The sequence below is a fragment of the Phyllobates terribilis genome, unplaced genomic scaffold, assembly GCF_046119375.1.
Source record: "Phyllobates terribilis strain yellow unplaced genomic scaffold, ASM4611937v1 Scaffold_4__5_contigs__length_816908805, whole genome shotgun sequence".
Classification (NCBI taxonomy): domain Eukaryota; kingdom Metazoa; phylum Chordata; class Amphibia; order Anura; family Dendrobatidae; genus Phyllobates; species Phyllobates terribilis.
The window spans coordinates 394,837,279-394,861,795 of record NW_027362764.1 but is presented as its reverse complement, the minus strand read 5'-3'; positions in this window follow the sequence as shown (position 1 = coordinate 394,861,795).

Genomic DNA, 24,517 nt, shown 5'->3' with positions numbered 1-24,517 from the left:
TCTTTATTAGTGTTGAGCCACCCCCGTAGTGTTCGGGTTCGGTTCGGTTCGTCGAACATCGGGATGTTCGAGGAACTGTTCGTCGAACTGTTCGTCGAACACCTTAGAACACCGTTGAACACCGTTAAAACCAATGGCAGGCAAACAAAAACACATAGAAACACATAGAAAACACCTGCAAAGGTGTCCAAAAGCTGACAAACTGCTCAGAAGACACTCTCTTTAAAAAAGCCGGCCGGCAAATTCAGCAGCGGCATACACCGGTACCCGACAATTTAGACAAGAAGGAATAGAGCATCACACATAGATTAGATAGATAGAAACATGTCAGTCACACATATAAGAAGCACAGTGACAGTGTTGGTTACTGCACTTGTCATTTAGTGTAAAGGATTTATTAAAAAAAATATTAGTGTTTTCATGCACCGTCTCTTTAAAAAAGCCGGCCGGCAATTCAGCATCTGTACCCGACAATTTAGAACAGAAAGAATAGAGCTTCACACATAGATTAGATAGATAGAAACATGTCAGTCACATATATAATAAGTACAGTGATAGTGTTGCTTACTGTACTTGTAATTTAGTGTAAAGGATTTATTTAAAAAAATAATAGTGTTTTCATGCACTGTCTCTTTAAAAAAGCCGGCCGGCAATTCAGCAGCGTTACCCGACAATTTAGAACAGAAAGATAGAGCATCACACATAGATTAGATAGATAGAAACATGTCAGTCACATATATATGAAGTACAGTGATAGTGTTGGTTACTGTACTTGTCATTTAGTATTAAAATAAAGGATTTATTATTAAAAAAATTGGCGTGGGGTTCCCCTTAATTTTAGGCTCTAGCGGAGGTTAAGCAGACGGCTGGGGCAGATGTTTGAAGCCTGGGAAGGGGGTAATACCCACGGAGCTTCCCAGGCTACTAATATCAGCCCCCAGCTGAATACATAGCCTTTACTAGCTATTAAAATGGGGGACCCCCCAAAAAAAATGATGTGGGGTCCCCCCTAATTTAATAGCTAGCAAAGGCTAGGCAGACAGCTGGGGGCTGATATTAATAGCCCAGGAAGGGAGCCATGAATATTGGCCCCCTCCCAGGCTAGAAACACCAGCCGTCAGCCGCCCCAGAAATGGCGCATTCATAGGATGCGCCAATTCTGGCACTTAGCCTCGCTCTTCCACGCTGCCCTGGTGCGGTGGCAGGGGGTAATAGGGTTGGGGTTGATGTCAGCTTATAATGCCAGCTGACATCAAGCCCAGGTTAGTAATGGAGAGGCGTCTATAAGACACCCCCATTACTAACCCCATAGTCAAAGTTAAAAAAAACACAAACACCCAGAATAAAGTCCTTTAATTGAAATAAAGACACAATCCTTTATTGTTCTAAATTAAACCATACTTACCATCACGCCCATTCCAGCTGAAGCCAACGATCTCCTGCAATAAAAGAAAAATAATAAAGCAACCTCATCCTTACCTTTCCATGGTTCCCACGACAGCTTCAGCTCTGCTACATCGAGATGACAGGCTGGACCGCAGCAGAACGCTGCCATCCAGCCTGTCATCCCGCAGACACTGAGAAGCGCAGGCTTGCTTGCGCTGCTCAGCGTCTCTCTGTGACGACATCCAGATGAGGCGAGTTCATGTCCAATGAACTCGGCTCACCTCATGCACGTCACTGACAGCGTGGGAAAATTCTCACGCTGAAGCGCTGATTGCAGGAGAATTTTCCCACGCTGTCAGTGACGTGCAGGAGGTGAGCTGAGTTCATTGGACATGAGCTCACCTCATGCACCTCACTGACAGCGTGGGAGAATTCTCCTGCACTCAGCACTTCAGCGTGAGAATTTTCCCACGCTGTCAGTGACGTGCATGAGGTGAGCCGAGTTCATTGGACATGACCTCGGCTCATCTGGATGCCGTCACAGCGAGACAGTGAGGAGCGCAAGCATGCCTGCGCTTCTCAGTGTCTGCGGGATGACAGACTGGATGGCAACGTTCTGCTGCGGTCCAGCCAGTCATCTCGATGTAGCAGAGCTGAAGCTGTCGTGGGAACCATGGAAAGGTAAGGATGAGGTTGGTTTATTATTTTTCTTTTATTGCAGGAGATCGTTGGCTTCAGCTGGAATGGGTGTGATGGTAAGTATGGTTTAATTTAGAACAATAAAGAATTGTGTCTTTATTTCAATTAAAGGACTTTATTCTGGGTGTTGTGTTTTTTTTAAATACTTTACTAGAAATTCATGGCGGTCGTGTCTATTACTGGCGTGACCCCATGAATTTTGGGCTTGGGGCCAGCTGATAATACCAAGCTGGCCCTAACCCCTTTATTACCCAGTGAGCCACCGCACCAGGGCCCTGGATGAGTTGGGTACAGCGCCAGAAGATGGCGCTTCTATGAACGCGCCATTTTCCGGGGTGGCTGCGGACTGCAATTTGTAGCGGGGGGGGGCCCAGAAAGCTTGGGCCTCCCTGCGCTGCAGATTCCAGCCCCCAGCTGCCTAGTTGTACCTGGCTGGACACAAAAATAGGGCGAAGCCCCACGTACTTTTTTTTTAATTATTTCATGAAATTCATGAAATAATTAAGAAAAAAAGGCCTTCCCTATATTGTTGTGTCCGGCCAGGTACAAATAGGCAGCTGGTGGTTGGGGGCAGCCCGTTCCTGCCTGCTGTACCTGGCTGGACACAAATATAGTGCGAAGCCCCACTTCAATTTTTTTTAATTATTTCATGAAATTCATGAAATAATTAAGAAAAAAAGGGCTTCCCTATATTGTTGTGTCCGGCCAGGTACAAATAGGCAGCTGGTGGATGGGGGCAGCCCGTTCCTGCCTGCTGTACCTGGCTGGACACAAACATAGTGCGAAGCCCCACTTCAATTTTTTTTAATTATTTCATGAAATTCATGAAATAATTAAGAAAAAAAGGGCTTCCCTATATTGTTGTGTCCGACCAGGTACAAATAGGCAGCTGGTGGATGGGGGCAGCCCGTTCCTGCCTGCTGTACCTGGCTGGACACAAATATAGTGCGAAGCCACACTTCAATTTTTTTAAATTATTTCAGGAAATTCATGAAATAATTTAAAAAAAATTGACGTGGGGCTTCGCACTATATTTGTGTCCAGCCAGGTACAGCAGGCAGGAACGGGCTGCCCCCAACCACCAGCTGCCTATTTGTACCTGGCCGGACACAACAATATAGGGAAGCCCTTTTTTTCTTAATTATTTCATGAAATAATTTAAAGAAAATTGACGTGGGGCTTCGCCCTGTTTTTGCGTCCAGCCAGGTACAACTAGGCAGCTGGGGGCTGGAATCCGCAGCGCAGGGAGGCCCAAGCTTTCTGGGCCACCCCCGCTGCAAATTGCAGTCCGCAGCCACCCCGGAAAATGGCGCGTTCATAGAAGCGCCATCTTCTGGCGCTGTACCCAACTCATCCAGGGCCCTGATGCGGTGGCTCACTGGGTAATAAAGGGGTTAGGGCCAGCTTGGCATTATCAGCTGGCCCTAAGCCCGAAATTCATGGGGTCACGCCAATATTAGACATGACCACCATGAATTTCTAGTAAAGTATTTAAAAAAAACACAACACCCAGAAAAAAGTCCTTTAATTGAAATAAACACACAATTCTTTATTGTTCTAAATTAAACCATACTTACCATCACGCCCATTCCAGCTGAAGCCAACGATCTCCTGAAATAAAAGAAAAATAATAAAGCAACATCATCCTTACCTTTCCATGATTCCCATGACAGCTTCAGCTCTGCTACATCGAGATGACAAGCTGGACCGCAGCAGAACGCTGCCATCCAGCCTGTCATCCCGCAGACACTGAGAAGCGCAGGCTTGCTTGCGCTCCACAGTGTCTCTCTGTGAGGGCATCCAGATGAGCCGAGTTAATGTCCAATGAACTCGGCTCACCTCATGCACGTCACTGACAGCGTGGGAAAATTCTCCTGCACTCAGCGCTTCAGCGTGGGAGATTTCTCACACTGAAGCGCTGAGTGCAGGAGAATTCTCCCACGCTGTCAGTGACGTGCAGGAGGTGAGCTGAGTTCATTGGACATGAGCTCACCTTATGCACGTCACTGACAGCGTGGGAAAATTCTCCTGCACTCAGCGCTTCAGCGGGAGAATTCTCACGCTGAAGCGCTGAGTGCAGGAGAATTCTCCCACGCTGCCAGTGACGTGCAGGAGGTGAGCTGAGTTCATTGGACATGAGCTCACCTTATGCACGTCACTGACAGCGTGGGAGAATTCTCCTGCACTCACCGCTTCAGCTTGAGAATTTTCCCACGCTGTCAGTGACGTGCATGAGGTGAGCCGAGTTCATTGGACATGAACTCTGCTCATCTGGATGTCGTCACAGAGAGACGCTGAGCAGCGCAAGCAAGCCTGCGCTTCTCAGTGTCTGCGGGATGAGAGGCTGGATGGCAGCGTTCTGCTGCGGTCAAGCCTGTCATCTCGATGTAGCAGAGCTGAAGCTGTCGTGGGAACCATGGAAAGGTAAGGATGAGGTTGCTTTATTATTTTTCTTTTATTGCAGGAGATCGTTGGCTTCAGCTGGAATGGGCGTGACGGTAAGTATGGTTTAATTAAGAACAATAAAGGATTGTGTCTTTATTTCAATTAAAGGACTTTATTCTGGGTGTTTGTGTTTTTTTTAACTTTGACTATGGGGTTAGTAATGGGGGTGTCTTATAGACGCCTCTCCATTACTAACCTGGGCTTGATGTCAGCTGGCATTATAAGCTGACATCAACCCCAACCCTATTACCCCCTGCCACCGCACCAGGGCAGCGTGGAAGAGCGAGGCTAAGTGCCAGAATTGGCGCATCCTATGAATGCGCCATTTCTGGGGCAGCTGATGGCTGGTGTTTCTAACCTGGGAGGGGGCCAATATTCATGGCTCCCTTCCTGGGCTATTAATATCAGCCCCCAGCTGTCTGCCTAGCCTTTGCTAGCTATTAAATTAGGGGGGACCCCACGTCATTTTTTTTGGGGGGTCCCCCATTTTAATAGCTAGTAAAGGCTATGTATTCAGCTGGGGGCTGATATTAGTAGCCTGGGAAGCTCCGTGGGTATTACCCCCTTCCCAGGCTTCAAACATCTGCCCCAGCCGTCTGCTTAACCTCCGCTAGAGCCTAAAATTAAGGGGAACCCCACGCCAATTTTTTTAATAATAAATCCTTTATTTTAATACTGAAGGACAAGTACAGTAACCAACACTATCACTGTACTTCATATATATGTGACTGACATGTTTCTATCTATCTAATCTATGTGTGAAGCTCTATTCTGTCTGTTATAAATTGTCGGGTACCGCTGCTGAATTGCCGGCCGGCTTTTTTAAAGAGACGGTGCATGAAAACACTATTATTTTTTTAAATAAATCCTTTACACTAAATGACAAGTACAGTAATCAACACTGTCACTGCACTTCTTATATATGTGACTGACATGTTTCTATCTATCTAATCTATGTGTGATTCTCTATTCCTTCTATTCTAAATTGTCGGGTACCGCTGCTGAATTGCCGGCCGGCTTTTTTAAAGAGACGGTGCATGAAAACACTATTATTTTTTTTGATAAATCCTTTACGCTAAATGACAAGTACAGTAAGCAGCACTTTCACTGTACTTCATATATATGTGGCTGACATGTTTATATCTATCTAATCTATGTGTGAAGCTCTATTCTTTCGGTTCTAAATTGTCGGGTACAGGTGTATGCCGCTGCTGAATTGCCGGCTTTTCATGTTTCACTGTTGGCACTGTTCCCATCGATTTGGGCAATCACTGTAATGCCACAACCACCATGGCTGTGGCATTACAGTGAGTGGCTGACAATCCCTGCATGATTGGTGCTCTAAATAGCGCCAGACATGCAGGACACGCTTTTGGTGCACGAACAGTTATCGAACATAACCTCGAACAGCCGAATTTTTTGCAAATCGTTCGGGTTCGTCGAACAACTCGAACACCGCCCAAAACAGCTCGAATTTGAGATTGGCGAACAGTTCTAGTCGAACACCGCTCATCTCTATTCTTTATCCTACATGGAGATGGAGGGGGGGGTTTGATGAGGGAGATGATCCCTGTGATACAATTCCTTCCAGTCCTTATCTTCCTGCCCGATAATATTCTGCACCGTTAGTTCAGGGAGTTTATCTGACCTATGTTTAGCTTCCCTCCTGACCTGAATCCTGTTCAGTTGCCTTCTGTCAGATACAGATAACACACCACCTTTTTTTAAGGCTCCAGCCAGAACAGTAAACAACTTCCCACAATCCCCCTGGGGCTCTGCTAAAACCTCCCTGATTCCTGTGACTGTGTTAACCCCTCTAGCTGCTGCATGCTTCTGGAGCACAACACTTCCTGTCTCTTGTCTGCTTCATGTGGGGGGAACTCCTGATCGATTGGTTATAAGTGTTAACTGTGCTTTTGTATTTGTGCTTTTAGTGAAGTTTGATGCTCCATCCATGAGCTGTGCAAAAGTGTTTGCATCAAACTCTATCTTATCATTGCTGTGCCTCTGTATAGTCCATGGGATACTATCATCTAATTTTTACCTATAATTATGCATGCATACATTTTATCTTATTACCGCTCAGTCTCTGTATAGTGCTTTAACTGTGGTTTGCTATTTGTAGTTGTGGTGCTACGTTATTATGGGATACCTATTTGCTCTATAATAACGTGTGTATATATGAAATCTTACTGTTGCTGCATCCAAGTATAATTCATCTAACACAAATGCAATTATCAATTTGTGTTTGTGGTACAGATTGTTCTTATGGGATACCACCATTTATATGCTTAAAATTTATGGTTGTATACATGTTATTGCTGCTGTGCCTCAGTATGGTCCATTCATGACAATGACTTCGATTTACTATTTGTGTCTGTGGTGCAACCAGGGATACCTCCTTTTTATCAGCAGGTTTAATGTTTAATATCCATGTTTGTTCATAATATTATGTTATTTTTTTTTTATTTATTAAATGACAATTTAAAATCAAACCCATTCAGGAAAGGTGGCTACGTTGCTTTATTGGCCTAGTTTAACATGTCAATTTCTGATTGCATACCATATGGTTGGATATTGCCTTTAAAGAGAATCTATCACTAAATTTATTCTTCCCAAACCATGACTACAAAAATTAGACACATCTAGCTAGTTTGCAGCCACATATATTTTTCTCTTAAAGATAGAGATGAGACTAGGCCAGCACTGTCCCCATGTAGCTTTCACTTTCACCCTCACTGCTCCAGATAATTGACAGGCCTCTCTACCAAAATCTGCACAGTAGAGAGCATGAAGGGACAGGCATGGGGGTGTCCGGTTGTTTAGGGTCAGCAGTCGCAATGCTGTCAGCAGCATCAGTAGCACAGTATAATTATTCCTTGATGGACAGTCGGGTAGGGGGCATCAGCACTGGTGGAGTACAATATAGAACACAATGAAAAGGCAGGCAGCTCCTACGACCATTCAAATCATTGGCTTCACCTGTAATTAAGATCTCCACTGATCCATGCTTGATTCAGTTTGACAAATGTAAAGTTGTTTTTTTCACACTTGCAGAGGGCAATCTGGCCCAATTAGGAGTGCGAAAAACACTTTCTGTGCTGAATATGCTCTTTAACAGTATACTAAAGGCTGGATGAGACAGTTGAGGACTGGGTTAATTCTTTCAACTAGTCCAATCTACTGACCTAAAATCTATTGGGTCAGGGCTTTGGGTACCTGCCGGAGAAAAGACACAGTCCAGGTATGACTGAACTTGGCTGTTCAAATGGTGCATCTCTGATTGCTAACTTATATTAGGTTGGCAGAGGCAGATAAACATCTGGTGCATCATGTCTTATATTGTATATACTGAAATCACTGCTGCTGCTGCCTCGATCACTCGTTGTAGCCCTAGTTGTGGCTCATGTGAGGGAGTATTGGCTCTGCAGGAACCAGACAGGTTTTTCCTGTTCAGCTATCCAGTCAAAAGGTGTCTGCTCAGCAAAGTGTCACAATCCAAGGAACACAGCTTTTTCAGGTACTGCACCAAATTTGACTTTCTTTCAGAAAAGGAAAAAATTCTCCCATTTTATAACGAAGGTCCAAAAGCATGTGTCACAGTCCCACTGCTCACTGTGTCCTAGGGACGCAGTAAGTGACAGCCCAGCCATCCTATGGATTGCAGAGTCATGCCGGGCTGTCAGCATTATGAGTGACAGCTTGGTCGCCCTAGAGTATGCAGAGGTGTTCTGGCATGTCAGTTTTGTGTTATGGGATTTTCTTGTAGCTCAATTAGGCCGGACCTGCAGGAAATCCTCCAGGTGTCGCCCTTTCAGAGTGATTACTTGGCCATTTAGCTGGCTGGCTATGCTGGGACTATTGCCAGTCGTAGTTTTTAATTCAGTGGTGTGTTGCTCTGTGCTCCGTACTCTGATACTCTGATCTTTGTTGCTGGACATTGGATTTGCCTTTTGACTACTCATTTGTATTACCCCTTTTGCCTTGACACACTCTGACCTTGGAATCCTAACCTCAGACTGTGACCTTACTACACCTTTGTCTCTCCCCTCTGTTTATGACGTACCCTCCTCGCTTTTGACCTTGACTTCACCAACTCACGGCTTGTCTGTGAGAAGTGACTCAGCGTCACATTATGACTGGCCCATACATTTGTCCCTTACGCTAGTAGGGACCCTGTTCACATGCACTGTGGTCAGGTGGCAAATCTGATGCTAATGATTCAGGACCTGGCTAAGGAATACCAGAGCCTGGAATCATTGCAAGATCAGTTTCAGGATCAGGCCACTAGTTTGATGAAGATTTCGTATAGCTTTCCGCTGCGGGCAGCGGCTGTGATGACAGTAATCCCTGATGTGCATTTGGTCTCTTCTGAACTTATAATGGCCCTTCCTGAGAAATTTGCGGGAGAGAGAGACCAGTTTAGGGTGTTCAGGGAGAGCTGTAAGTTATTGTGTACTCTATGATCTCAGTCTTCAGGTGATCAGTCCCAGTGGGTGAGAATAATTATGTCTTTCCTGCTAGGAGGTCCTCACACCTGGGCATTTACTTTAGCTCCCCAGGCCCCAGAACAAGTTTATGTCGACACCTTTATTGACGCTTTATCTGTGATTTATGATGAACCTGAAAGAATCTGGGTTGTGGAAGCTGAGATCATGAATCTGACACAGGGGAACCAGACTATAGCACTGAATTTCCAGCAATGGTCTAATGAAGTTTAGTGGAACGATGTGGTCCTCAGGTGCCAATTTTTTCTGAAGCTCTTAAGGATGCTCTGGCTCTTAATGCTCCCCTGTATTCTTTGGGGGTGGCCATGACCCAGGCCATATGCATGGACTATAGGCTTCGGGAAGCCTTTTTCCCTTAACATGTCTGTCTACCTGAGGTGGAGTTGGTGGAGATTAGAGTTGCCAGTTCTCAAGCTGTGGAAAGGAAACCTTGGCACCATCTAGGTCTCTGTCTCCACTTTGGTCTCACTAGACATTTTCTCAAGAATTGCCCAACTCGTCCTCAGGCAAGCAAACCATCAGGAGAATGACTAAGTCTGGGTTATTGTAGAAGAAGTCACCCAGACTCCCAGGTACCTTTTTCTACCTCCGATAAAGTACTGCTGAATACCAAGTGTTATCAGCATTGGCATTCATTGACAGTGGGTCTGCAGCTTACTTTATTGATTCGGGACTGAAACTAAAGTTAGGATTAGGGACAGTTAACAATTATGTTACCAAAAGTTTACGCAAAGGTCATATCCGTCCTTCCTTCACTTCTGTAGCTGTTGGATTTTTCTTTGCAAAAAAGAAAGATGGTGGTCTCCATCCTTGTCTCGATTTCCATAAGCTGAACAAAATCACAGGTAAGAACACATATCCACTTCCACTCATCCCCAACCTATATAATTAGCTTATGAGGGCTAAGTGTTAGGCGTTTGCTGGATTTGAAATGGGTTCAGAGCCATCAGTGGAGTCTGTGGTCTCCCATTCCAGTCCAGTCCAGCCGGGGCTGATGCTGCTCAGCATCGTCGTCGATCCCAACACCTAGCTGGTGCACGAGATGTACAGGTTGTCTCTTGGGTCTTTGTTCCTAGCAACATGAAGGATAGGTTGCGGAGGGAAACAGGGCTGCTACAGCCTAAGTCCAGGATTCTCTGTACTGCACATGCCCATGACATGGCGGACTGTGATTGGTGGTTTGGGAGTCAGCTGATCCGGTGACCTTGCACCGCCTGATTGGTTGCGGATGATGTCACCAATAGTGCGATGGTGGGCAGGGCTTAATCTTTAAATAGCCCGCCCACAAACATGGCGGTGGCTCTGATCATTGAGCAGTGATGGTGTTGTGTGGACGCTTGGTCGTTTGGGCTCCACGTGTACTTTAGCTTGATTCAGGCAGGTTTAGCGGGGGATAGGCAGCCTTAGATGGAGGGAGGCAGGTAGCTTCATCTGACAGTCTGGCTCCGACAAAGGGGTCGCCATACACCCCGAGCAGTCTGCAGACGCCGTATTCCCAGCACTGCCTGTAAGCCAAGTGGAGAGATACTCCTCAGTCCGATAGCACGCCAGCTGGGAGCACTTATACGCCAGCGTGTATCACACACGCATCCTAGCGCCTACTGTGTAGTCCCTGTGCTGTAACAGGACTACAGATACATTATTTATCGCACAACTCTCTTGGAGTTAACGGAGATAGTGCGAATCCCTATTCCCGTTCCGGTGTGCAGTAACATGGAAGGGATTGTTATTTAAGTTGGTTGTTTTACCTTCTCACCCGGAAGGTGTTCGACCGCAGTCCACCAGGCTGCATCGCGGACCCCGAGTTCGGTTGCTTTCCATTATTTAATAAAGTTGTTTGCAACCGTTCCCCTAACACTAAGTGGTTTTCCAAGTTTGATCTTTGGGGGGCTTACAATTTGATACGTATCCAGAATGGAGATGAGGTAAAATGGTGTTTTTAACTTCTGAGGGTTTATTTGAAAATGTTGTCATGCCATTTGGATTATCCAATGCACCTGCTGTATTCAATATGAATATTTTTTCTGATTGGATTGGAAGATTTGTTGTTACTTACCTGAATGATATTCTAATTTTCTCACCGATTTGTGCTCTCAACAGGAACATGTTCGTGTAGTATTACAGAGGTTGAGGGAGAACTCTTTGTTTGCTAAATTAGAGAAATGTGTTTTTCCAGTTCAGGAAATTTCCTTCATTGGGTTTGTTTTGTCAGTAGAAAGGTTTAAGATGCACCCTGGGAAGGTGCAGGCCATAATTTGTTAGGTTCAAACTCGTGATCTTAAAGCATTGCAATGCTTTCTTGGATTCGCAACTGTTATAAAAAATTCATCAAGATTGCTAAATCTCTTACCTTACACATAAGGGAGCGGTTTGGTCGCCAGATGCTATTAGGGCCTTTGAAAGATTAAAAGAGTGTTTTGTGTCTGCTCCTATTCTTATTCAACCTGATCTCCATGAGCCTTTCATTATGGAGGTTGATCCTTCAGAGGTTGGGGTAGAGGCTGTTTTATCACAGGGGTCCAAAACTCTGACCAACCTGCGCCCATGTGCATTTTTTTCTAAAACATTCTCGTCTGCTGAAAGAAATTATGATGTTGGGAACTGTGAGTTAGGTTATGTGCCCACGATCAGGAGCCACTGTGGCCCCCCACGCTGCAAAACAGCCGCACCACTTCTGCCCTCATTATGCAAATGAGTGACCGCAATTTTTTTTTTCATATACAGACTTTCATCATTGATGCAAGTCTATAGGGGAAAGTCCACATGCACAAGAGAAATTGACGTGCTGCGGTCCTGAGGAATGGCTGTATTTTTTGGAGAGGGCAGTTCATCAAGTTACTGTGGTCACTGATCATAAGAATCTTGCTTACATTGAATCAGCTAAATGATTAACCCCGCCAGATGGTCCTTGCTTTTCTCTAGGTTTAATTTTTCTGTCACATTTAGGCTGGGGTCCAAGAATGTTAAAGCTAATGCATTATCTCACAGTCTTGATTCAGTTTCTCCTCCAGAACCTCCATTCTCCATTCTTCCTGAGGGCACAGTGGTTTCCATGACATCCTTGGAGTTGGAAGCGGAGATCCGTAAAGTCCAGTCGTTGACTCCCTCTGCTACTCCAGGGTCCAAATTATTTGTGCCTGTGACTCTAAGATTGCGTATGTTACAGGTGTTTCATGATTCTGTCTTGAGTGGTAATCCTGGGGTCACAGCTACATGGAAAGCTGTTGCTAGACTCTTTTAGTGGACATCCATGTTTAATAATATTAAAGATTTAATAATTACCTTGTGAAGTTTGTGCAGTCGCTAAAGTCCGACATAACCGGCCTGCTGGAAATTGACCGGCCAATTCCAGAGAGACCATGGACTCATCAGTCCATGGATTTCATCACAGATTTACCTTTGTCTGGTGGGAAAAATGTTATTTGGGTAGTGGTTGTATGGGGTCTCTCTTAATATTGTGTCTGATAGGGGAGTGCAATTTGTCTCTAAATTCTGGAGAGCTTTTTGTAATAAACCAGAAACCAATGGTCAGACTGAGAGGAGAAATCAATATTTGGAACAAATTTTAAGGTGCTTTATTGTAGCACAGCAAGAGGACTGGTACTTATTCTTACCTCTCTCTGAGTTCGCCTTTAACAGTTGGGTCAATCGGTCTACTGGAACCTCGCCGTTTTTCTGTAATCATGGTTTTTATCCCCATTTTGGAGAATTTTATAGGATTAGTTCTAAATGTCCTGGGGTGGAGGTCACCATACAGAAACTTGGGGATGTCTATGGATTTCAGGGGCGTGCCGTACTAACATACTAACAAATATTTGGGCCTTTTCGAAGGGCATCAGTAGACAACATGTGTCCCCCGTCAGGTGCCATTAGCAGCTTTCAAAGTAAACCAAGGTTCAGCTTGCCTCCTGCATAATTTAATATACAGGTGCATATCACTAAATTAGAATATGATCAAAAAGTTAATTTATTTCAGTTCTTCAATACAAAAAGTGAAACTCATAAATTATATAGAGTAATTACAAACAAAGTGATCTATTTCAAGTGTTTATTTCTGTTAATGTTGATGATTATGGCTTACAGCCAATGAAAACACAAAAGTCATTGACTCAGTAAATTAGAATAATTAACAGAAACAGCTGCAAAGGCTTCCTAAGCATTTAAAAAGGTCCCTTAGACTGTTTCAGTAGGCTCCACAATCATGGGGAAGACTGCTGACTTGACAGATGTCCAGAAGGCAGTCATTGACACTAAGTAAATGCAAAGTAAATTTTGCATTTCATTTGGAAATCAAGGTCCCAGAGTCTGGAGGAATAGTGGAGAGGCACACATTCCAAGCTGCTTGAGGTCTAGTGTGAAGTTTCCACAATCAGTGATGGTTTGGGGAGCCATGTCATCTGCTGGTGTAGGTCCACTGTGTTCTATCAAGACCAAAGTTGGCGCAGCCATCTACCAGGGAATTTTAGAGCACTTCATGCTTCCCTCTGCCGACAAGCTTTTTGGAGATGGAAATTTCATTCTCAAGCAGGACTTGGCACTTGTCCACAGTGCCAAAAGTACCAATACCTGGTTTCAAAACAACAGTATCACTGTGCTTGATTGGCTAGCAAACACGCCTGACCTTTGGTATTGTCAAGAGGAAGATGAGAGACACCAGATCCAACAACGCAGATGAGATGAAGGCTGCGATCAAAGCAACCTGGACTTCCATAACACCTCAGCAGTGCCACAGGTTTATCGCCTTCTTGCCACACCAAATTGATGCAGTAATTGATGCAAAAGGAGCCCCAACCAAGTATTCAGTGCATTTACTGAACATACATTTCAGTAGGCCAACATTTCGGATTTTAAAAACATTTTTCAAGCTGTTGGTATACTGTATTCTAATTTACTGAGATAATGACTTTTGTGTTTTCATTGGCTGTAAGCCATAATCATCAACATTAACAGAAATAAACACTTGAAATAGATCACTCTGTTTGTAATTACTCTATATAATATATGAGTTTCATTTTTTATTTTGAAGAGCTGAAATAAATTAACTTTTTGATGATATTCTAATTTAGTGAGATGCACCTGTATATAATCACTTAATCCTATATGAATGAAAAGACTGAGGGTGGGGAATGAATCCAAGCTGTTCCCTGCTGCTGTTGTAGATGGGATCTGTTCATTGATAGTAGGGGCTGTAGTAGGAGAGGGGATCCACCACCTTGCAGTGGAACCAGATCCAACCGTTCAAGCTTCACCACCTGTCATGGTTGTATAGATGCATTGCTGCTACTCAAAGCATTCATCCAGTTTTATTGCGATGAGTTCACCACCAGCACCTTGACCATTGGGAGTTGAAGTGGCACACTAGCCGATGGTTGGGAGTGTATGCTTGTTTCCTCATCATGCAATCAGGGATGGATATCTGATGGTGCTATGGATAAGAAGGAGAAGTATTCATAGTATGACAAGCAGTAGTTGCATAAGATGTTGATGATGACACAGGCTAGGTACTACCTGAGGATTCTTCCTGGCTCCCAGAAGTAAATGTGTGATGAGAAAAGGTTCGAGTACAGCTTGAGCCTGTGCTCATAATGCTAGCTAACTTGCTTTTCCCAAATGAGCAGGTGATATCACTACATGACATGGAGTGAAGATGGAGTGCTGTAGTCCATAGTCTATTCGAGTCTGGACAGCCCTGGTAAATTTTCCTACTACAAAGCCTTATATGCTGCAAAGTTTAGTCAGCTGACAAAGTGGAGAAGAATTCCATTCCTACACCCAAAATACCCAAACGTTAGACTTGCCATGACTTTGACCAGAACGTTTAGGTGCTGTTGAGCCTTCTGCACCAACAGCAGTTGTGGCATCACTTGTTGCCAAGCTGAAAAAGAAACATATCTTCCCCTGGAAGATCTCCTGTCCCTGAGCTGAAAGCAGAAAAAGAAGATCTACCCCCCAGAAAATCTTTTGGCCGAACAATGGTACCACTCTTTAATGCCAATGACAACAGCCTCCTTCTCGGATTTCCTAATCACACCTATCTGGCTCCTTGGTCATGTCCACCACACAACCATCATCATGCCTGACTTCTTTGACAATTGCCATAGTAAGGTAAATGCCCTGAGCTCTTCGCCCCCTCAGTGATTGCCACTTCTAGATTTGCCACTATCACCTTGGCCGCCACTGCCAGTGACTCTACCACCATGGCTCAAAAACCTGCAAAACAGCTAGGCATTTGAATTGCAAAAATAGGAATTACCAGCTCACTCCTACTATATGACTGAGATCCTCGGCATGGGGGAAGCCACTCCTACTAGACTCAGTGCTGTATAGATCCAAAAGAAAAAATCCTCTCTTTTCTTTTGGATCTATACAGGCATTTGACTTGCATCCTATATCTCATCCGACCCCATGCCACCCAAGCACAAAGACTGACTTAATTTCATTTAAAAAATGGAATAAGTTGTTTTTGTGAAATATATTCCATACTCCATCGAGTGTTGTGACCTAAGGAGCCTAAGGGGCAGAACATAAAATGTTATCATTGAAAGAAAATAATGTCTGCAGGGTAAAAAAATAACTGTTATGATGGTAGAGGAAAACTGTGCACAACATTGACTCAAATTGATGGTATCACTGTCAGAGGTTAAATCATCCTGCTGTAATTGAGATGATTGATGTGCAATATATTCCATAATACCAAATTGTATCCACAAATACAAATACAAATTGGTGGAGGGAGGAGAGACCAATTGGGACCTGTGTTTGGCAGTACTTCTACCCAGATGGTTGGTGCCAAAGGTGGTATTGCTATTGATTATGGCTGCCTCAATTTTAGCCATGTTTTAATCAATCATTTAAATCTATGTATTTTTCACAGACTGCAACACTCATCTTCTTCAGTACTGTAGGTGTACAACACATACTGCTTGTAGTATTTGTCCAATGTTTTATTGCTTTTTTCCCTATTTCTACTGTTGAGCTGTGAGTTCTGATGTTCTCTTAATATACTAAATCACCCTAAAATGGGTGCTGCTTTCTGTTCCTTGGCTTTAATACAAGCTATGGTAGTCCCTCTTGATTGGCTGTGCTATACTATGTGTTGTTATGTGATAGCTTTACGGCATTATGGGGAAATCTGTATGGTCATGCCTGAGGTCATGTGAGCATTCTGAAGCTGATGTCATCATTTGCAAATGTAAAATGATAGTGGGAATTGTTATGCTGATTTGCGGAAAATAATTCACATCAGTTCGAATCACCAGGACTTGCAAATTTCCTAAAATTCAACACAATTTTGATTTGCATTGAATCAATTTGCCTGTCCCTAGTTTTGACTTGTTAAATTGTAAAGTGTAAATATTTTAATTTTTTGTATAAATACATTGAATTTGTGTATACAGTGGGTACTGAAAGTATTCAGATCCCTTTAAATTTTTCACTCTTTGTTTCATTGCAGCCATTTGGTAAATTCTAAAATGTTCATTTTTTTTCTCATTAAAGTACACTCGGCATCTCATCTTGACTGAAATAAACAGAAATGTAGAAATTATTGCAAATTTATTAAAAAAGAAAAACTGAAATATCACATGGTCATAAGTATTCAGACCCTTTGATCAGTATCGAGTAGAAGAACCCTTTTGAGCTAGTACAGCCATGAGTCTTCTTGGGAATGATACAAGTTTTTCACACCTGGATTTGGGGATCCTCTGCCGTTCTTCTTTGCAGATCCTCTCCAGTTCAGTCAGGTTAGATCGTGAACATTGGTGGACAGTCATTTTCAGGTCTCTCCAGAGATGCTCAATTGGGTTTGGGTCAGGGCTCTGGCTGGGCCAGTCAATAATGGTCACAGAGTTATTCTGAAGCCACTCCTTTGTTATTTTAGCTGTGTGTTTAGGGTCACTGTCTTGTTGGAAGGTGAACCTTCGGCCAAGTCTGAGGTCCAGAGCACTCTGGAAGAGGTTTTCATCCAGGATATCTCTGTACTTGGCCGGATTCATGTTTCCTTCAATTGCAACCTGTTGTCCTGTCCCTGCAGCTGAAAAACACCCCCATAGCATGATGCTGCCACCACCAGGTTTCACTGTTGGGATTGTATTGGGCAGGTGATGAGCAGTGCCTGGTTTTCTCCACACATACCGCTTAGAATTATCACCAAAAAGTCTTATCTTTGTCTCATCAGACCAGAGAATCTTATTTCTCATAGTCTGGGAGTCCTTCATGTGTTTTTGAGCAAACTCTATGCGGGCTTTCATATGTCTTGCACTTAGGAGAGGCTTCCGTCAGGCCACTTTGCCATAAAGGCCCGACTGGTGGAGGGCTGCAGTGATAGTTGACTTTGTGGAACTTTCTCCCATCTCCCTTCTGCATCTCTGGAGCTCAGCCACAGTGATCTTGGAGTTCTTCTTTGCCTCTCTCACCAAGGCTCTTCTCCCACTCAGTTTGAGCAAAGGGTCTGAATACTTATGACCATGTGATATTTCAGTTTTTCTTTTTTAATAAATGTGAAAAAACTTCTACATTTCTGTTTTTTTTCAGTCAAGATGGGTGCAGATTTAACTTTAATGAGAAAAAAAATAACTTTTTAGAATTTACCAAATGGCTGCAATGAAACAAAGAGTGAAAAATTTAAAGGTCTGAATACTTTCCGTACTCATTATTTTACTTCCATTTTAACCATGATAATAAGAAATTATTTCGCCGTTTGTCACATCAATCTTAAAACAAACTTAACTACTGAATGTTGAAGTATAAATAAATAAATATCATTTTTTAATGATTTTCAAGCTATTTTAATGTAATCTCTCTTTTGTTTTAGTTGGAGTAAAATTAATCTGAATAACATTGATGAAAAGTAAGTGAAGATCCTTATTGCTTTGAAGTAGGAGAGATAAATGGATAATCCTACTAAACAATATAAGGATGTGAGTCATATGCTTATATAATAGTAGAACTCATTATAAAGAATATTTTAAATTGTTTTGGGTTTTAACACAAAGTTGTACAATCAGGTGATGGATAAAGGCATAAAATAATAGCCTTACCTTACATTATTATTACTGGGAGAAAAGAGAGATGTGTGCCAAAAATAACTATTTTCCCTAGACCTCAGGAAGGCTCTTTGTTAAGGAATTTTTTTCCTCTGGAATATTAAACAACAGTATTGAAAGCAACTATCTTGTAGATGTTTTCTATGGTACACGTTTTTTGCTATAACACGAATATATGACACAAATATATTATTACAACTAATTTGTAAAATCAAACTGATCTTCGTTTCTGAAGATATAATACTTTAAGACCATACAGAAAGCATACAGTATGCAAACACTTCACATACATATTAGAGGAGGAGGATATGCCATGTAATTTTGATTGGTGGATCCTTTGTGATTCCATCAATCCTGTAAACAAAGGGACAGCTCCATTTAATAACTACTAATGTATAGCATGTGTACTTATTTGTAGTTATGGTCAAGTACTGGTTTATTATATACAGTACATGTATTTTAGAATACTTATTTAGAAGTGGCCAGCGGCGTAACAAAAATTCGATGGGCCCCAGTGCAAAATTTGGACCTGGGTCCTCCCTTAATGTTGGTTAGATGAATAGGCCCTTGCGTTCTAAATCCTGTAAAGACATAGGTGTTGCACCTCCTTTCCCATCTAGCAATGTCCCCCATCTTAGGCTCTTTCAAGGTATATATATGTCTCCCATCCTGGGCCCCTTCCGGGTACATATATCCCCCATCTTGGGCCCATCCTGGTATATATGTCCCCCATCCTGGCATATTTGTCCCCCATCCTGGGGCCCGCCATAGTAAAATGTCTCCCATCTAGGTACATATGTCTGTCACCCTGTATATATGTCCCCCATCCTGGGCCCATCCTAGTATATATGTCCCCTATCCAGAGCCCCATCCTGGTATATATGCCCCACATCCTGGTATATTTGTCCCCCATCCTGGGGCCCTTCATAGTAAAATGTCACCCATCCTGGTATATATGTCCCCCATTCTGGTTCATATGTCCCCCTTCCTGGGCACATATATATATATGTCCTCCATTCCGGGCCATTCCAAGTATATATGTCCCCCATCCTGGTATATACTGTATGTCTCCCATCCTGAGCCCATTCTGGTATATATGTTCCTCATCCTGGGCTCTCCTGGCATATGTGACCACCAGAATGTCTCAGCAAGTGTTTGAGTGTAGTGCAAGCTTTCCTCACCAATTCTTAGGGTTAACCTGTTTTGGTCCTGGCCTCTGGCTACATTTCAAAACCAACAGAGTGCCTCAGCCTACGTATGATATCACCAAAAGGTAAGGACTTGGGGTGGCAAGAGGTGAGGAAATTAATTGGATATACACACCCTATACTTTGGGAGGGGAGTCACATAAGGGAATTTCATCCTGAACAGTCCTTGTGATAAACAGTGTGAAAAATTAACACACAGTGAGAAAAAAATAAAAAATAATTAATTAAATTAAATGAGGATGTGCACCATAAGTACGTCACAGCTCAAGACATCCTCATACTGTCTAGCCAGAAGGCCAGGACAAATAAAGGTGAATGTGCTCAAATTGAACGAAAATGAAGTGCATGCCAAGGTGGCTCAATTAGTGGTGTTCCCAAACCCAGTAAGTTTTGACTCCATACTAGTGTTGAGCGATACCTTCCGATATCAGGAAATATCGTATCGGATTGGATCGGGCCGATACCCAAAAAGTATCGGATATCGCCGATTCCGATACCGGAAACCAATGCAAGTCAATGGGACACAAATATCGGAATGAAAATAAACCCTTTCTTTCCTTGTAGGTTAATTCTACATGAAGTAAAACAACTAAGAATAATGTAGAATGACATGAAAAGCCGGCAATTCATCAGCGGCATTCACCGGTACCCGACAATTTACAACAGAAAGAATAGAGCTTCACACATAGATTAGATAGATAGAAACATGTCAGTCACATATATATGAAGTACAGTGACAGTGTTGCTTACTGTACTTGTCATTTAGTGTAAAGGATTTATTAAAAAAAATATTAGTGTTTTCGTGCACCGTCTCTTTAAAAAAGCCGGCCGGCAATTCAGCATCTGTACCCGACAATTTATAACAGACAGAATAGAGCTTCACACATAGATTAGATAGATAGAAACATGTCAGCCACATATATAAGAAGTACAGTGATAGTGTTGCTTACTGTACTTGTCATTTAGTGTAAAGGATTTATTTAAAAAAATAATAGTGTTTTCATGCACCGTCTCTTTAAGAAAGCCGGCCGGCAATTCAGCATCTGTACCCGACAATTTAGAATAGAAAGAATAGAGAATCACACATAGATTAGATAGATAGAAACATGTCAGTCACATATATATGAAGTACAGTGACAGTGTTGCTTACTGTACTTGTCATTTAGTGTTAAAATAAAGGATTTATTTAAAAAAAAATTGGCGTGGGGTTCCCCTTAATTTTAGGCTCTAGCGGAGGTTAAGCAGACAGCTGGGGCAAATGTTTGAAGCCTGGGAAGGGGGTAATACCCACGGAGCTTCCCAGGCTACTAATATCAGCCCCCAGCTGAATACCTAGCCTTTACTAGCTATTAAAATGGGGGAACCCCCCCCAAAAAATGACGTGGGGTCCCCCCTAATTTAATAGCTAGCAAAGGCTAGGCAGACAGCTGGGGGCTGATATTAATAGCCCAGGAAGGGAGCCATGAATATTGGCCCCCTCCCAGGCTAGAAACACCAGCCGTCAGCCGCCCCAGAAATGGCGCATCCATAGGATGCGCCAATTCTGGCACTTAGCCTCGCTCTTCCACGCTGCCCTGGTGCGGTGGCAGGGGGTAATAGGGTTGGGGTTGATGTCAGCTTATAATGCCAGCTGACATCAAGCCCAGGTTAGTAATGGAGAGGTGTCTATAAGACACCCCCATTACTAACCCCATAGTCAAAGTTAAAAGAAAACACAAACACCCAGAATAAAGTCCTTTAATTGAAATAAAGACACAATTCTTTATTGTTCTAAATTAAACCATACTTACCATCACGCCCATTCCAGCTGAAGCCAACGATCTCCTGCAATAAAAGTAAAATAATAAAGCAACCTCATCCTTACCTTTCCATGGTTCCCACGACAGCTTCAGCTCTGCTACATCGAGATGACAGGCTGGACCGCAGCAGAATGCTGCCATCCAGCCTGTCATCCTGCAGACACTGAGAAGCGCAGGCATGCTTGCGCTCCTCAGTGTCTCTCTGTGACGTCATCCAGATGAGCCGAGTTCATGTCCAATGAACTCAGCTCACCTCATGCACGTCACTGACAGCGTGGGAAAATTCTCCTGCACTCAGCGCTTCAGCGTGAGAATTCTCCCACGCTGTCAGTGACATACATGAGGTGAGGTCATGTCCAATGAACTCAGCTCACCTCATGCACGTCACTGACAGCGTGGGAAAATTCTCACGCTGAAGTGCTGAGTGCAGGAGAATTTTCCCACGCTGTCAGTGACGTACATGAGGTGAGCTGAGTTCATTGGACATGACCTCGGCTCATCTGGATGCCGTCACAGCCAGACGCTGAGGAGTGGAAGTATGCCTGCGCTTCTCAGTGTCTGCGGGATGACAGGATGGATGGCAGCGTTCTGCTGCGGTCCAGCCTGTCATCTCGATGTAGCAGAGCTGAAGCTGTCGTGGGAGCCATAGAAAGGTAAGGATGATGTTGCTTTATTATTTTACTTTTATTGCAGGAGATCGTTGGCTTCAGCTGGAATGGGCGTTATGGTAAGTATGGTTTAATTTAGAACAATAAAGAATTGTGTGTTTATTTCAATTAAAGGACTTTTTTCTGGGTGTTGTGCTTTTTTAAATACTTTACTAGAAATTCATGGTGGTCATGTCTAATATTGGCGTGACCCCATGAATTTCGGGCTTAGGGCCAGCTGATAATGCCAAGCTGGCCTTAACCCCTTTATTACCCAGTGAGCCACCGCACCAGGGCCCTGGATGAGTTGGGTACAGCGCCAGAAGATGGCGCTTCTATGAACGCGCCATTTTCTGGGGCGGCTGCGGACTGCAATTTGCAGCGGGGGTGGCCCAGAAAGCTTGGGTCTCCCTGCGCTGCGGATTCCAGCCCCCAGTTGCCTAGTTGTATCTGGCTGGGCACAAAAATAGGGCGAAGCCCCACGCATTTTTTTTTTAAATTATTTCATGAAATTCATGGAATAATTAAGAAAAAAAGGGCTTCCCTATATTGTTGTGTCCAACCAGGTACAAATAGGCAGCTGGTGGTTGGGGGCAGCCCATTCCTGCCTGCTGTACCTGGCTGGACACAAATATAGTGCGAAGCCCCACGTCAATTTTTTTTTAATTATTTCATGAAATAATTTTTTTAAAAAAGGGCTTCCCTATATTGTTGTGTCCGGCCAGGTACAAATAGGCAGCTGGTGGTTGGGGGCAGCCTGTTCCTGCCTGCTGTACCTGGCTGGACACAAATATAGGGCGAAGCCCCACGTCAATTTTTTTTAAAATAAATCCTTTATTTTAACACTAAATGACATTTGAGGAGTTAATAAAGATGCAGTCCCTAAATTATTATTTATTTTTTAATTAATTTTTCACAAAACTTTTGATGTGGGCTTCGCCATATTTTTGTATGCCAGCCAGGTACAGCATCCAGCTTCTATGAACGCGCCATTTTCCGGGGTGGCTGAGGACTGCAATTTTCAGCGGGGGGGGGGGGGGCAGAAAGCTTGGGCCTCCCTGCGCTGCAGATTCCATCCCCCAGCTGCCTAGTTGTACCTGGCTGGACACAAAAATAGGGAGAAGCTTCACGTATTTTTTTTTTTTAATTATTTCATGAAATTCATGAAATAATTAAGAAAAAAAGGGCTTCCCTATATTGTTGTGTCCAACCAGGTACAAATAGGCAGCTGGTGGTTGGGGGCAGCCCATTCCTGCCTGCTGTACCTGGCTGGACACAAATATAGTGCGAAGCCCCACGTCAATTTTTTTTAAATCATTTCAGGAAATTCATGAAATAATTAAAAAAAATTGATGTGGGGCTTCGCCCTATATTTGTGTCCAGTCAGGTACAGCAGGCAGGAACGGGCTGCCCCCAACCACCAGCTGCCTATTTGTACCTAGCCGGACACAACAATATAGGGAAGCCCTTTTTTTCTTAATTATTCCATGAATTTCATGAATTTAAAAAAAAAAAACGTGGAGCTTCGCCCTATTTTTGTGTCCAGCCAGGTACAACTAGGCAGCTGGGGGCTGGAATCTGCAGCGCAGGGAGGCCCAAGCTTTCTGGGCCCCACCCGCTGCAAATTGCAGTCCGCAGCCGCCCCGGAAAATGGCGCGTTCATAGAAGCGCCATCTTCTGGCGCTGTACCCAACTCATCCAGGGCCCTGGTGCGGTGGCTCACTGGGTAATAAAGGGGTTAAGGCCAGCTTGGCATTATCAGCTGGCCCTAAGCCCGAAATTCATGGGGTCACGCCAATATTAGACATGACCACCATGAATTTCTAGTAAAGTATTTAAAAAAAACACAAACACCCAGAAAAAAGTCCTTTAATTGAAATAAACACACAATTCTTTATTGTTCTAAATTAAACCATACTTACCATCACGCCCATTCCAGCTGAAGCCAACGATCTCCTGCAATAAAAGAAAAATAATAAAGCAACCTCATCCTTACCTTTCCATGGCTCCCACGACGGCTCCAGCTCTGCTACATCGAGATGACAGGCTGGACCGCAGCAGAACGCTGCCATCCAGCCTGTCATCCCGCAGACACTGAGAAGCGCAGGCATACTTCCACTCCTCAGTGTCTGGCTGTGACGGCATCCAGATGAGCCGACAATGAACTCGGCTCACCTCATGTACGTCACTGACAGCGTGGGAGAATTCTCCTGCACTCAGCGCTTCAGCGTGAGAATTTTCCCACGCTGTCAGTGACGTGCATGAGGTGAGGTCATGTCCAATGAACTCGGCGCACCTCATGCACGTCACTGACAGCGTGGGAAAATTCTCACGCTGAAGCGCTGAGTGCAGGAGAATTTTCCCACGCTGTCAGTGACGTGCATGAGGTGAGCTGAGTTCATTGGACATGACCTCGGCTCATCTGGATGCCGTCACAGCGAGACACTGAGGAGCGCAAGCATGCCTGCGCTTCTCAGTGTCTGCGGGATGACAGGCTGGATGGCAGCGTTCTGCTGCGGTCCAGCCTGTCATCTCGATGTAGCAGAGCTGAAGCTGTCCTGGGAACCATGGAAAGGTAAGGATGAGGTTGCTTTATTATTTTACTTTTATTGCAGGAGATCGTTGGCTTCAGCTGGAATGGGCGTGACTGTAAGTATGGTTTAATTTAGAACAATAAAGAATTGTGTCTTTATTTCAATTAAAGGACTTTTTTCTGGGTGTTTGTGTTTTTTTTAAATACTTTACTAGAAATTCATGGTGGTCATGTCTAATATTGGCGTG